The sequence below is a fragment of the Choloepus didactylus genome, chromosome 19, assembly GCF_015220235.1.
Source record: "Choloepus didactylus isolate mChoDid1 chromosome 19, mChoDid1.pri, whole genome shotgun sequence".
NCBI classification, from domain to species: domain Eukaryota; kingdom Metazoa; phylum Chordata; class Mammalia; order Pilosa; family Megalonychidae; genus Choloepus; species Choloepus didactylus.
The window spans coordinates 64,834,886-64,847,679 of NC_051325.1; positions in this window are offsets into that span (position 1 = coordinate 64,834,886).

Consider the following 12,794-nt stretch of genomic DNA (forward strand, 5'->3'; position numbering starts at 1 on the left):
TTCGGCCCCCAGTACCCACCCCCTCCACACTCACCCGCCCCTCCATCCTGCCTCGCCTTCGCCGCCCGGGGTCTAAGCTGCCCGCAACGGGACTTGGTGGTCCCGGCCCCGCCTCCACCGTTTGGCGTCTGCACCGCCGCCCCTCCTGTCTCCGTTCCCCAGACTCTTATCTGTGGACCTCTGTCTTTCCCTCTTTGGCAGGTCGCCCCACGAGGGCGGGGAGGGGTCCCCTGCGGCCAAGGGGCCTGGAAACTGCCATGCCGGGCACCGCGCAGGGCATGAGTGGGTCTGACCAGGGTCCTCACCAGGTCCAGCTGCTGCTGCAGAGGAGCGACCCTTCCGCCAATGTCCGGGAGGGCAAAGCTGGTGGCGGCCAGCGCCGCCCTCAGCGGGGGTCACGGACAGAGAAAGCTAAATGAGAGGGAGAGACTCTGCTGAGAACACCTGGAGTGAAGAGAAGGGAAAAGAGAGCTCCTCCCCCAAAGAAGGTCTGGGGAAACAAGGAAAGATGGCCAGCAGACCTTTTCCTGGGATTCTGCGGGTGCCTGATCGGGGAGACCCTTGGAATTTTTCCTTGTAATAAGCCTCAGTGAGACATCGAATAGCAAACACCTTGTGTGCCTCCTTCTACCTCAGTCTTTTGAGGTAGTGTTTTTATTAATTTCTCATTTACCCGTGGGAAACTGGAACAGAGAGGGTGCCTAGTGTGCCCCAGGCCACACAGCTAGCAATTAAACAGGGCATTTAAAGCAAAGTATACAAAATGAGGCAATCTCTGGGTGATGGCAGATGGTTATTTTTTCTGATTTAACAATTCCCTAAAATGGACATGTATTATTTTTATAATTAAAATCATGTTACTTAAAAAGGCCCGGGCCGTTTGGCCAGGAGAAGATGCTGGGGTGGGGGTGGGGGTGGGGCAGCAGGGAAGGATGGGTCCCCCGTGGGCCGGGCCGGGCCGGGCCGGCAGGGCGGCTCTTCTGGCACTCTGCCTCCCCGGGAGGTGGCTGCTCCGGCCAGGGCCAGCCGTAGATGCCAAGGCTGCTGGTGCCTGACAGCCTCGGGGTGCAGTGGAGGGGATGAGGGCCCTGGTGGTCTGCGAGTCTTGGTCAAAACTGCGAAGCTAAGATGGCCCAACATCCCCTACCCCCACAAGTCACCTTCTGATATCAAACCATCCCCAGGCTCCCTGGGGCCCTCAGGAGCCAGGTCCCCCCAGCTCCCCAGGACCCCTCCCCCTCAGGAACTCCTTCAGTGGTCTGCTACCCCTCCCCCATCGAGCAGCAAACCATCCTCTCCCTAGTCCTTGGCCTCTATTCCACCAGCTTGGAGGACCCTTCCTCTGCCTCCCTTCTCTGCATACAAACTCCTACACATTCCTCAAGGCCCAGCCTTCATAACCCTTCCTGTCTGTGGCCTTCCCCACTAAGCTCCTCCCTTGCCCCTCATTGTGTTGTGTTGACAGATGGCCATGTGCTCCTGTCCCGCCTCCCCCGCAGACGCAGAGCCCCCACGGCACCTTCGGGGACAGCAGGTTGCAGTGGGCACCGGAAGCAGTCAGACCTTTGAGGCTCAGCTTTGCCATCTCCCGGCTGTGTGTCCTTGAGCGAGTTACTTTCCTCTGTAAAGTGGGGGTGACAACTGTGCCTGCCCTTCACAGTGGCTTTTTGGGTGAATTAGGGAGCCTAGGCACCGCCAGCATCTGCTTGGGGGGGCACACAGCAGGCACTCCAGATGCTTGCTGAAGGTAACATGGCTGGGGAAGCAGAGCCAGCAGGGATAGGGGCTGCTGAGCTGAGCCTGGAGGGGCCTGGCTCTGAGCAGGGCAGCCGAGGCTGGTGAGGGAGGCAGAGGAAGGGATTTCTGCCTCAGAAAGCAGCTTTGGGGTGACCCCCCCATCCCTGCGACTTCCCTGCCCAGTGGGACCCCTCTCTGGGGATCCAGCCAGAGCTGGACAAGACTGAGAAGTCTCAGAGGTGGGACCCCACCCCCACCCCCAGGAAGATAAGAGGGTTGCAACATTAACTCCTTGGTGGCCAGACAAAGTTGAATTCCTGTGATTCCTGGGTTGGAAGGGGAGCTGTGCGCTGACCGGCCCGGGGAATGCGATGTCCAGGGCCTGAGCTGGGGGCAGGGAGGGGGCAGGCTCCCGCCAGCCTGCCAGGCTCTGGGTTTCGTTTCAAGCTGTCACTTGCCCAGCCGCCATCCCCTCCCAGCTACAGAGCTTGGGAACTTTTAGCTCAGCCACATTTATCGATGGAAAACAGGCCCCATTGTTTGGGGGGATGTGGGGCGTCAGGGCCTGTGGACCAGCTCTCTGGAGGGAGCTGGCCTCTCGGCGCCTGGGCTGCAGTGGCTCCATGCTCAACCCCGGGGAATGGGCCCCCAGGCAGGGGAGAAAGCTCCTTCCTTGTGCTCTGGTTTGAGGCACTAGTCGGTGCTCAGGGATGCTGGTTACCTGGTTACCTGGGGATCCAGGACAGGGTGCAGGACATGGCTTTGATCTCCAGCCTGGGGGAGGGGCACCATGTCCAGGAAGCAGCACCTGAGGGTCGGGCCTGGGTTACCTGCAGGAGGGGGCTGGGCCTGCCCTTTCCCCACCTGGCCCCTCCCTGTGAGGGGGCGGAGCTCAGGGAGCCCTTTGGGGCTTCAGAGCGGGGCCTTTCCTTCTGGGAGGGGTCAGGGGAGGGGGGACCCGCTTCAGGCCGGCAGTAAATCCCTGGGGTGCAGGCTTTGCAGGTCTTTAAGCAAGCCCCTCCCCCCTCCCCCCAGACGCTGCCTGCCCCAGCTGTTCCTCTGTCCCTGGGCTCCTCTGTGGCCTGGGTGTGTCTGTTGACCCTTCTGAGCCTCTGGGTGTCCTCAGGACCTTCCCGCCCCTCCAGGGAATGAGGCAAAGTCCAGAGCCGAAGCCCAGGTGTCTCTGGTGCACGCGACTCCATTTGCATGACGTTCAGCGCCGGGCAGAGCTGGGTCAGGCAGGCCATTGCCCTGGGTGGGGCCTGGCGATAGCTCTCGGGGATGGGGGAGCCCCCGCTGGAGGGGGGCGGGGGCACAGGTGTGCACAGGTGTGAGCCGTGTCCTCTCCTGCATGCACGGTCCACAGGGGAGAAAACCCTAGGCCTCTGGCTGCCCCCCACCCGCCTCCGTGGCCTCTGCCATCTGATTGAACTGGAGCGGGGTGGGGGGCTGGGCCGTGGCGCCTCCGCTCTGCCCGGCAGCCCCCGGCGGCCCTTGTCCCGTGTCATCCTGTCTGAACTCCTCTGGCACTCACGGCCCATTTGATAGACGAGGTCTGCGGCCCGGACAGAGTGACTTGTCCACGTCCACAGCCGGGCGGAGGCCCCGAGCTGGCTGCGGAGAGAAGGGGGGCGGGAAAGGCAGACAGTTCCTGGGTTCCGCGTCATTTGTGTAACCGAAGCTGGTTTCCAAGGCCTTTCGGGGCTTAGCAGTGTAAACGGCCAGCCACTGCAGGCCAGACCCCAGACCCACTCAGAGAGGGGTCTTCTGGGGAGGGAGTCAAAGCAAGCGTGTCTCGGGAGAGAGAGCCGGCTCGCTCCAAGTCCCGAGTGGGCTGCTCTCCCTGTCTGAGCAGCGGGTCAGCGTCACAGGGCGGCCGGCTGTGTGGCTCCCAGGCCCGTGGGCTCTGCCGCAGGGGAGGGTCCAGGGAAGGGGGGGGCCGCAGGGGACAGGAGAGGGAACACAGGGCCTGGCAGGAAATGAGGCAAAGTCCAGAGCCAAAGCCTCTGTCAGCTGTGGTTGTTTTCCCAGGAGGGCCTCACACTAGAGGCCCGGGAGCCAGGTGGGTGTACACAGCTGCCCCCTGACAGGTAAGGCCCGGGAACCTCCGACGGTCCGAACCGTTCCTCAGGCCCCTGGCTGTAGGTCCCGGGCTTGGCCAAGAAGGTTACAAATGGAAGGCAGATGGCTCCACAGAACTGCAGTGCTGAATTCTGTATTTTAAAAAATAGCTGGCAAGGCTGACTTGTTGTCGTTACAGTCATTAATCGGTCACTCACTCGATGGCCTCGCTCTGGGGAGGGCAGGGCAGCGGGGGCCTGAGTGCCGAGGATGCACTGGCTGCTCCCAGGCTGGGAACGGCACGGGCAGTGGCTCTGAAGGACCCTCGCCACCCACCATGAGGGCCATGGGGCGTGGAGCTCCTCGGGAGGCTGCGGGAGCTCTGGGTTCTCGCGTGCTGTTGGAAGAGTCTGGGCATGGAGTGTTTTCCTGGGGAGGGGGCTTTCATTCAAATGTAGGACCACATCTCCGGGGCCTGGTGAGCGCGGGGGTTGGGTGGGACGCCCCAGCCACACGGTTTGACGCACGTGCTTCGTTTCAATCCTGGTGCAACCTGCCCCCTCCCATCCCGCTTCAGTGCCCGCAGCCTACAGAGATGTCCCACGCAACGGGGCCACCGGCCAGGCTCGAGCACGGCTGCGGTGTAATGTGGCTCTTTCCTCGACTTTTCTGTCAAGCCTAAAACCTTTATTTTATTTCATTTTGGAGATGCTTTTACTGGAGTAGCGTGCCCAGATGGACCCAAACACAAAGATGTGAACTGCTGTGTGACCACCAAGCCCCCTGGCCCTTCCACACCACCCCCCAACACCAGCCTCCACCCTGACCTCTGACCCCACAGGTGTGTTTGCCCATTTTGAGTTTCCTGGAAATGGAACACCTGGTGTAGGCTTCTCATACTCACCATCAAGCCCGTGAGATTCATCCATGCTGCTCCTGCGGTCTGGGTTCTCTGTCCCCTGGCACTTGCCAAGGGACAGCTGCCTGTCCTGTCCCTTGGAGATCTTTCTAGAGGTGATCTGTGCACGCACGAGAAAAGAGTATCTGCATGCACACACCTGTGCACATGCACATGCACAATGCACATGCAGTGCACACCATGAACACATGCACACACTCACACACATATACATGTAGGCACACACACAATGGATATGTACACAGCACACATACAGACATCCACGTGTGTACCAAATACATGGCATGCATATACACACCTGCACACACACAAACATGTATACACATTCGCTCACCATGTACTTGCAAACCCAGACACATGTGCTCACACACATGCATACACACACACTCTCACACCATGTCCACACGGATATCTCACACAGGCATGTATTTGCACACACAGCCCATGCGTGCATGCCTGCCTGCCCCGCAGTCTCTCCTGGAGGTCAGTCACTAGTGGGGTCTGGCGTGGCCTTGCACTATCTCCGAGCTGTGCTGTGTGCTCGCTGACCTGGCCCCCTTGCTGGGTGCTCGTTGGAGTCTGTTTTAGGGTTTGGGATGAATCTGGGGGGCATCTCATCTCCTTGTTGGGCTCTCAGGGATGCAGAGGACACTCGCCGTCTGCCTTGCCCTCACAGGCAAAGTCCTTGGATTTTGCAGAGTGCTCCTACACGCCCAGCAGTAGTGGCCTTTCCTTCTACATCGGTGGAGAGGGCGGGCCTGGCCGCCGCTTTGCTGTCACTGACCCCGGGTCCCAGAGCCCCTGAGACAGACGCTTGTCCTTGATTTCCAAGTGTCCAGGCCCCTGGCCACTGTCGGGACAGAGACGCCTTCTTTGGAAGCTTCCAGAAGATAAAACAAGCACAGGCAGCTCAGAAACAACCTCACCCCCTCCCCATTCCTTCCCCTTCCCATTTCCAAAGTGAGGTCAGCGTCAGCCTGGAACACTCCACCAGTGGCCTTTTATCTCTCCCAGCCCAGCAGCCCAGCGGGACCCGCTCTCTCGCCAGTGATAAAGCCACACTGAACCCGTTTCCCACCCGAGTGAACCTGACAGGCACTCCTGCCGGAAGGCCCCTGGAGCCCGCTCCCTCCACAGGGGCCCGTGGGCTGACGACCGTCCCGTGTGCAGAGTGTGCAGGGGACGGGGTGAGTGCTCCTCCTGGCCCCCATCTAGGCCACCCCATGGCCTGGGCCCCCAGTCTCCGCACCCAGCAACAGCAGCGCAGCCTTCTGTTGGCTGAGTGCTCCTGGGGGTCAGCTCCTGTCAGCCCATGCAAAACTCACAGATCCCCTGCCAGAGGGTGATGCGAATAAGATGCTGGAACTTTCCTCATGGGAGGATGGCTGAGCGTGGGGGTGGGGTGGGGTGCTTGAGGGAGAGAGCGAGGCCTTCCCAGGGTCCCACCCCAAGGCCCAGGCCGGGTGGCCAGGAGACGGGCACAGCCCTGTGGCTCCCCGGAGAGGGGCTGGGGGCTGGGCAAGGGGCTGCACGTGAAGCTCATGTGGTCCTGAGGCCTCGGCCGAGCTCTTCTCCTGGTGCCCCTGGGGACGGGGCACAGGTCCACGCCTGCCCATCCCAGCCCGTCCTCTGCCTCCACGGCCACCTCTCCTGCTGGTCAGCAGCAAAGACTCGATGACCTGATGGCAGGGAGCTGGGTGGGATGGAGGGAAAGGAGCCCCCAGCCAGGCTGGACCACCCTACCTCCCGCCTGGTAGCTCAAGGGAGAAGGGCTCTACGTGCTGCCCTTGGGCCCTGGACGGGCCCAGGGAGGAGGCAGAGGGGCTGCCACACCCCATGGGGGCTGTCGGGGAGGCTCCCAGACTAGAAAGAAGATCCAAGATTGCCAGATTCAGCAGGTAAAAATACAGGCTGCCCAGTTAAATTTGAATATCAGACAAACAACCAATGCATTTTTAGTATATCCCATGCAATGCTTGGGATATACTTATGCTAAAAAATGTATTCATTTATCTGAAGTTCCCTTTGGCTGAGTGTCCTGTGTCTTACCTGGCGACTCTAAGTGGCCTGAGCCCCCAGCACAGTGAGCCTGGGGGGCTCAACATGGGTCTCCTTGGCCCCCCACCCCCCAGGGTCCTGTTCTCCCTAGAGGTGGGGGGAGCTCGTGCTGGTCCCAGTGGCCACCTACTTCTTGATCCACTGGTGTAAATTTCTCCAGTGGAGCCAGACCCGAGCTGGGAAAAACTCCCCTTCCTGCTGGCCTCAGAGCTGGCAAGAGGCAGGGTGGGTTCAGATCAGGCCCTGCTGCCCTAGATGGAGATGGATGGGGGTGGTAGTGATGGGGTTGGGGCCAGGGCACCGCTGCAGCCCCTGTACCAGCCCCGTCCTGAGGCTCACAGGAGCTCACCGCCTCGGGCTGACCTGTGCTCTGTGAAGTGGAGCTGCCCAGATGGCCCCAGCTCTGGAACAGCCCCCTGGTGCCCGGCCACCCCTGGCCCTGGCGATGGCAAAGGGCTGAGTTCCGACCTGCACCAGGGGTGGGTCAGTCGTCACAGGGGTGGGTTGGAGGCTGTTGGCGCCTGGGACCCTGGCCTGTGGGCTCTCGCTGTGGGCCGCCTCGGCGTCCCCCCACTAAGCCTTCCCAGATAACACTCTTTTGGGGGTGCAAATGGGGCTGATACCCCTGGCTCCGTGGAACCAGCTGTGGGGATTTATTTTGGGACCTTAACTTAATTCCCACTTTCAACTCTAGGTGCTGGGGGGCTGGAGGGGGTCAGTGGGGCGGGGCCCTGCGGGGCTGGTGGATGGGGGTGGGTGGGGCCGGTGGGCGGGGCATCACTCTCTCCATTCTGCTACCTTGAGTTTTCTTTCTTGTCTTTAAAATTTTTCCTTTGCTCTTTTCCTCCCCTTTCCTCCCTGTCTCCCTTTTGCTTTGCCCCCCTCCCTCCCTCTCTGCCCCCTCCCCCGCCTCCCCTTCCCACGCCCCTCCCCCCACTCTGTTCATTTCTTCCCTCTGCTCCGGCCCTGCAGCGGGGCCTGTAGAAGGGCCCCCGGGAACCTGCGGGCTCCTGCCCCGGGCTCCCCACTTCTCTCCCCCAGGTCACCCAGTCTGGTGGTCCATCTGGGCTCTCCAAGGAGACGGCGCCGGGACTGGGGGGCCGCCTTTGCTTCCCTGTCTTGTCCCAGTGGGAGCCTGTGCGGTGGCCGGGCCCGGGAGCTCCCACCTGCCGACTCGTCCTGCCTCTCGCCAGAACAGTGAGGTTTCCCCACCAGAGGTTTATCACGCTCCAGTTGTGTCTCACAGTGTACAGACCCGAGGGAGGGTGAGAGGCAGGACGGGGAGACGCTGATGAAAGCCCGGGGGCGTTAAAAGGGTTCTGAAAGCGCCAAAAAGTCTGCAAAGAAAAGTCTGATTGAGGGGCTGGGACGACGGGTGTCTTTCATTTTCACCTTCCTGCTTCTTTACATTTTCCTTATTTTCCATACCAAAGTAGTACACAGATAACCTAGAACTATAAATGCAATGGAAAATAAAGAACATTTTAACAGAATCTGGCTACAGATGCTTCTGCAAGAATGGGGGAGCAGAACCAAAGTGCCCCTGCATCACACGGTTTCAACCTTTTGGGTCTGTTTAAGGAGAGACATTTTCTCTGCCTGAGGAAAGAGGGAGACTTTTCTGCCTCAGACAATTAATAGACAAGACCTTGAGGATCCCCTGGTTTTGCTTTCTGTTTGGCACCATCATTTTAGGGGCCCAGGTGAGGGGTGTAGCTTGGAGGCACTGGGCAGCTCTGTCCACAGCTGTGGAATCGGAGCAAGGTTGCACAGCTGAGTGTGTGCCTGCACACACATACACATACCTGCAGGTACACATGCATTGCACACACTTGCAAGCACACACAGAAGCAAGCACATTTGTGCACACACTTGCCCACACGTCTTCACACAGTCACGTGTGCACACACACTTGCATGTACATACAGTCACATGCATGTGCAAACCCATGTACCGAGAGCTGTGCACACACGGGCCCGTGTGCAGAGCCAGATACCTTGGCGGTGAATACTTCTCCCTTCCCGGCTGCAGCCGGCTCCAGGCTGGAGGCAGCTGAATTGGGCCTGCTTGTCTGTCTCAGCCACGGCCAGGCCTGGAGGGAAGGAGGAGAGTGTCCCAGAGACCCCTGTCACCCCAGGTGGGTGACTGCCTGGGACCCTGACTGTCAGATGGGCCATCTGCCCCCTGCTGAGACCTGCTGTGGGGCGGCCATTCATCCCTGGGCCTGAGCTCTGGCTTAGCTCCCAGGCAGGTTCTTGGGGTGCAAGAGGCCTCTGATGCTCCATAGGTAGGGCACCCTTTAACCAGAACCTTCTTCCTGGCAGCTGGAGGCCCTGCTGAAGGGAGCAAAGGTCAGGAAATTCCCGGCAACTGGGAAGCGGGATCTTGCTTGCCAGCATCTTGGCACCAGGGGGACCACATGCAGCCCCTCCCATGCCTCCCCCCACAGCCCCTCTCCCCGCTGCCCCTCCGCGGCCCTCACCCATGGTCCTGCAGGCCGAGGGCTTGGCTGGTGCTCCTGCAGGGGTGGGTGGTGGGGTGAGCAGGCTCTGCCCCCTCCCTGCCAAGAACCCAGCTCAGATGGGGGGCTGGGGAAGCTGGGACCCCGGAAAGGCTCTGGGAGGATGGCTGGAGCCCCAGCCTGGAGACGCCACTTGTGGCCACGGGTTGGGGACCACTGGAGAGTGCGGGGTGAGGTTGGGGTGCCCCCTTGAGTAGCTGAGAGTTGCAGGCTCCCGGCCCAGCCCTGCCCTGGTGTTCTGGGACCGCAGGGGAGCCACTTGAGAGGTCGGCCAAGGACGCCTCTTTGGGGCTGCTCTGGGAGCTGGGCCTGGCCGGTCCACCCTGGAGTGCAGTGGAGTCGGGCATGCTGCATCACAAATGGGCCGGGCCACCTTCGTCCACTTACACAGCCTTGGAGCCTCAGCTTCCTCGTCCCCCCAGAGCCCTCGTGATGAAATGAGAGAATCCCCTCTGCCCCCCAGGGGAGCACTGGCATGTTTGGAGGCCAGCTCAGGAAGTGACTGCCACTGCTTCTCGTCTGGAAAGTTCTCAGCTTGGCAGGGGAGCCGTGGACAGGTGAGATGTCAGACAGGGTCACAGCCACTGCTGTCCTGGCCACCAGAGCCCTGAGGGGGCTGCGCGGTCAGTGGTGCCTTCGTGACCTCCCCTGGGTGAGACCCTGTCCATCCCCGGGTCCAATGCTGCCCAGAGCCCCAGGGGAGGTGCCCAGGCCGCCTGGGGCTGCCTCGGCCTTGAGCCAATGACCCCCCCAGGACGACCCCGCAGCCGCCAGCCTCGCCCTCTCCCTACTGCCCCGTCCGAGGCTGCGCCTGCCTCGGCGTCTCCACCGGGATCGCCCATCCCTCACGAGCGAGGCATTTCCCGGGCGGCCGCCGCCACCACAGCTGGAACGTGTCTCCAGACGCGTCGTTCCGAGGGAAGGCAGTGTCTCCATCTCCTCTGCAGACGTGGCTGGCGCCCCGCGCCCGAGTCTCCCTGCCGGCCGGCTCCCTGGAGGGGAGATAAGGCGCCCGCGGCATCCTGGGGTGAGGCACCCACCAGCTCCTGATAGGCAAGGCCGGCCTCCCTGCCTCCCCTCCTGGGCCCCGGGACCCAAGGCCATGGCCCACCCGAGCCTGGAGGCCGTTCTGTACTGGGGGCCCCTCAGTGGTGTGTTTTGTTTTGTTTTAACGCCTGGGGCCCAAGGGGCCACTGGCATGTGGCAAGGGCTCATTTGGGGGGCCTCTGTCACTGGGAGGCTGCTGTCATTTGGGGTGCCACTGTTATTTGAGGGGCCACTGTTATTTGGGCAGTTGCTGTCGTTTGGGAGCCACTATATTTGGGGGATCACTGTCATTTGGCAGTGGCTGTCATTCAGGGGCCACGGTCATTTGGAGGGCCACTGTCATTTGGGGACCACAGTCATTTGGGGGCTGCAGTCATTCGGGTCCACTGCCATTTCAGGGGCCATGGTCATTTGGGGATCACTGTCATTCAGGGGCCCCAGTCATTTGGGGGCCACAGTCATTGGGGGGCTGCTGTCATTTTGGGGGGCCACTGTCATTGGGGGCTGCTGTCATTTGGGGGAGCACTGTCATTTTGGGGGCCACTGACATTCGGGGGCTGCTGTCCCCCAAGCAGAGCCAGCTGGAGCTGGGCATGGCCCAGGAGGGGACGGGCTGTCCCCTCGTCCTCAAGCACGTCTGCCTGGGGCAGGATGAAGGATGTGCACGTGGCTCCCCTCCTGAGCCCCCCAGTCTGGGAGGCGCCACGGCACACACAGGGAAGTATAGAACCTCACGTTGGGGTGAAGAGCTACAAGGAGGGGTCCAGGGGCTTCTTGGAGAGACTGTCAGGGGCTCAGTGGAGGGCAGAGAAGCTCCCGCCCCTGGCGCCTCTGGGTGGGAAACCCTTCGTTCACGGGGCACTGAGGGCAGAGGTCGCCACTGGGAGCCACGCAGCTTGCGTGTGCCGGGTTCAAGAAACAGGGAAACCTCGTAAGCACATCCAGGTTTGTGGCTTCTCCCGGCAGCTGTGACAGCACAGAGCCCATGTCCACATGCAGGCCTTCCCCTTTGGCAAAGGCGGAGCCCTGCAGCCACCACATACCCCATCACTCCCGACCAACCGTCTCCCTTGGTCCCTGCCTGGCCCCTTTGTCCCAGGAAAGGCCAAACCTCCCCCAGGATCACCAGCGGTAGGGAGATCAGCTGACCTGGCCTCAGGGGATGGCCACCTGCCTCCCCGAGCCCCAGTTTCTCCATCTGCTTCACAGGGGTGTCCCGGGGCTCTTAGTTAGCCTGTGCTGAGGCAGGGGGCTCCTGGCCTGAGTGTAGGGCCTGGAGCTGGCACACACAGCTGGCAAGTCCACAGACGCCCCAACTCCAGCTGCAGGGAAGAGTCCTGCAGAAGCAACACATGAGCTGCACGCCCAGGGAGACGCTGGACCGGCTGGAGCTTGGAGTCCTTACCTATCTTCTCAATCAGCAGGTGCTAAAAGAAAGGCCCCGTGGCCTTTCATATGCTAATGAGCACTCTGGTGGGTCTGGGGGACCGAGATAATTATACATTTTCCAAATGTCATTGACCATGGAATCTTCTTTTGAGGAGCATTTCATAGGACAAGTGTTCCAAAAATCACTCTTTAAGCAATGCCGGACTAAGCAATAGGACACATATGATGTTTTGGCATTTATCACTTACCAGCTGTCTCTTCTCCCCCCACCGTGAGCTCCTGGAGGCAGGACTGTCTGTCATTAACTTTGTGTTTCCATTTCCTGGCGTGGGATCTGTCAGGCGGGAGGTGCCCACTTACAGCTTGTGGCCCCACGGAGACCTCCTGGTCAAGGGGTTCCTATGTCAGGGCTGGAGGGTGGAGGGAGCGGGTCCTTCCCATCCCTGGTCACTTCTCTGGGCAGGGCACAGCCTGGCTGCAGCTGCAGCTGTGTGTGGGGGGGTGCTGGGTGCCCTGAGTTTGCCCTGAGCTGGGGCGGCCGCTTTCCAGCCTCCTCTGAGCTCACTCTGGTTTCTCCCAGAAGCCTGTTCACGCTTTCTCCACTCCTCGGGCTGATAAGTCACGCCGCCCACAGCTGGCAGCATTTGTGCTGTTGATTCAAGGAGGTGAATGTTTTTCATCGAGATAAGTCTGGGAGCTGGGGCTGGTCCCTGCGGGGACAAGGAGAAGGCAAAGGTGCTGCACAGAGTGGAGGGCAGGGTGGGGGCGTTTGCCTGGCCCTGTGTGGCATTTTCCTCTGTTGGTGTCGTCTCAGTCTGATGAACAGGCCTGCTCGGGCCGGGGGCGTCCTCCGGCTTACCTGGCTGCCTAAGCCTCTGGCTGTGGCTCTTCCCAGCGGCCCTCCCTGCCCCAGTTCTGGCCCCTGTGGGTGGTCGGGGGAGGGGTAGAGGCAGATGGGGTGGAATAAATTCTCTTCTTCTTCCCCTGCCCCTTTCCTTGCAGTTCAGGGGCACAGGCAGGTAAGGAGGGTCCCCAGGGCAGGCGCGTCTCACCTGGGTGGCA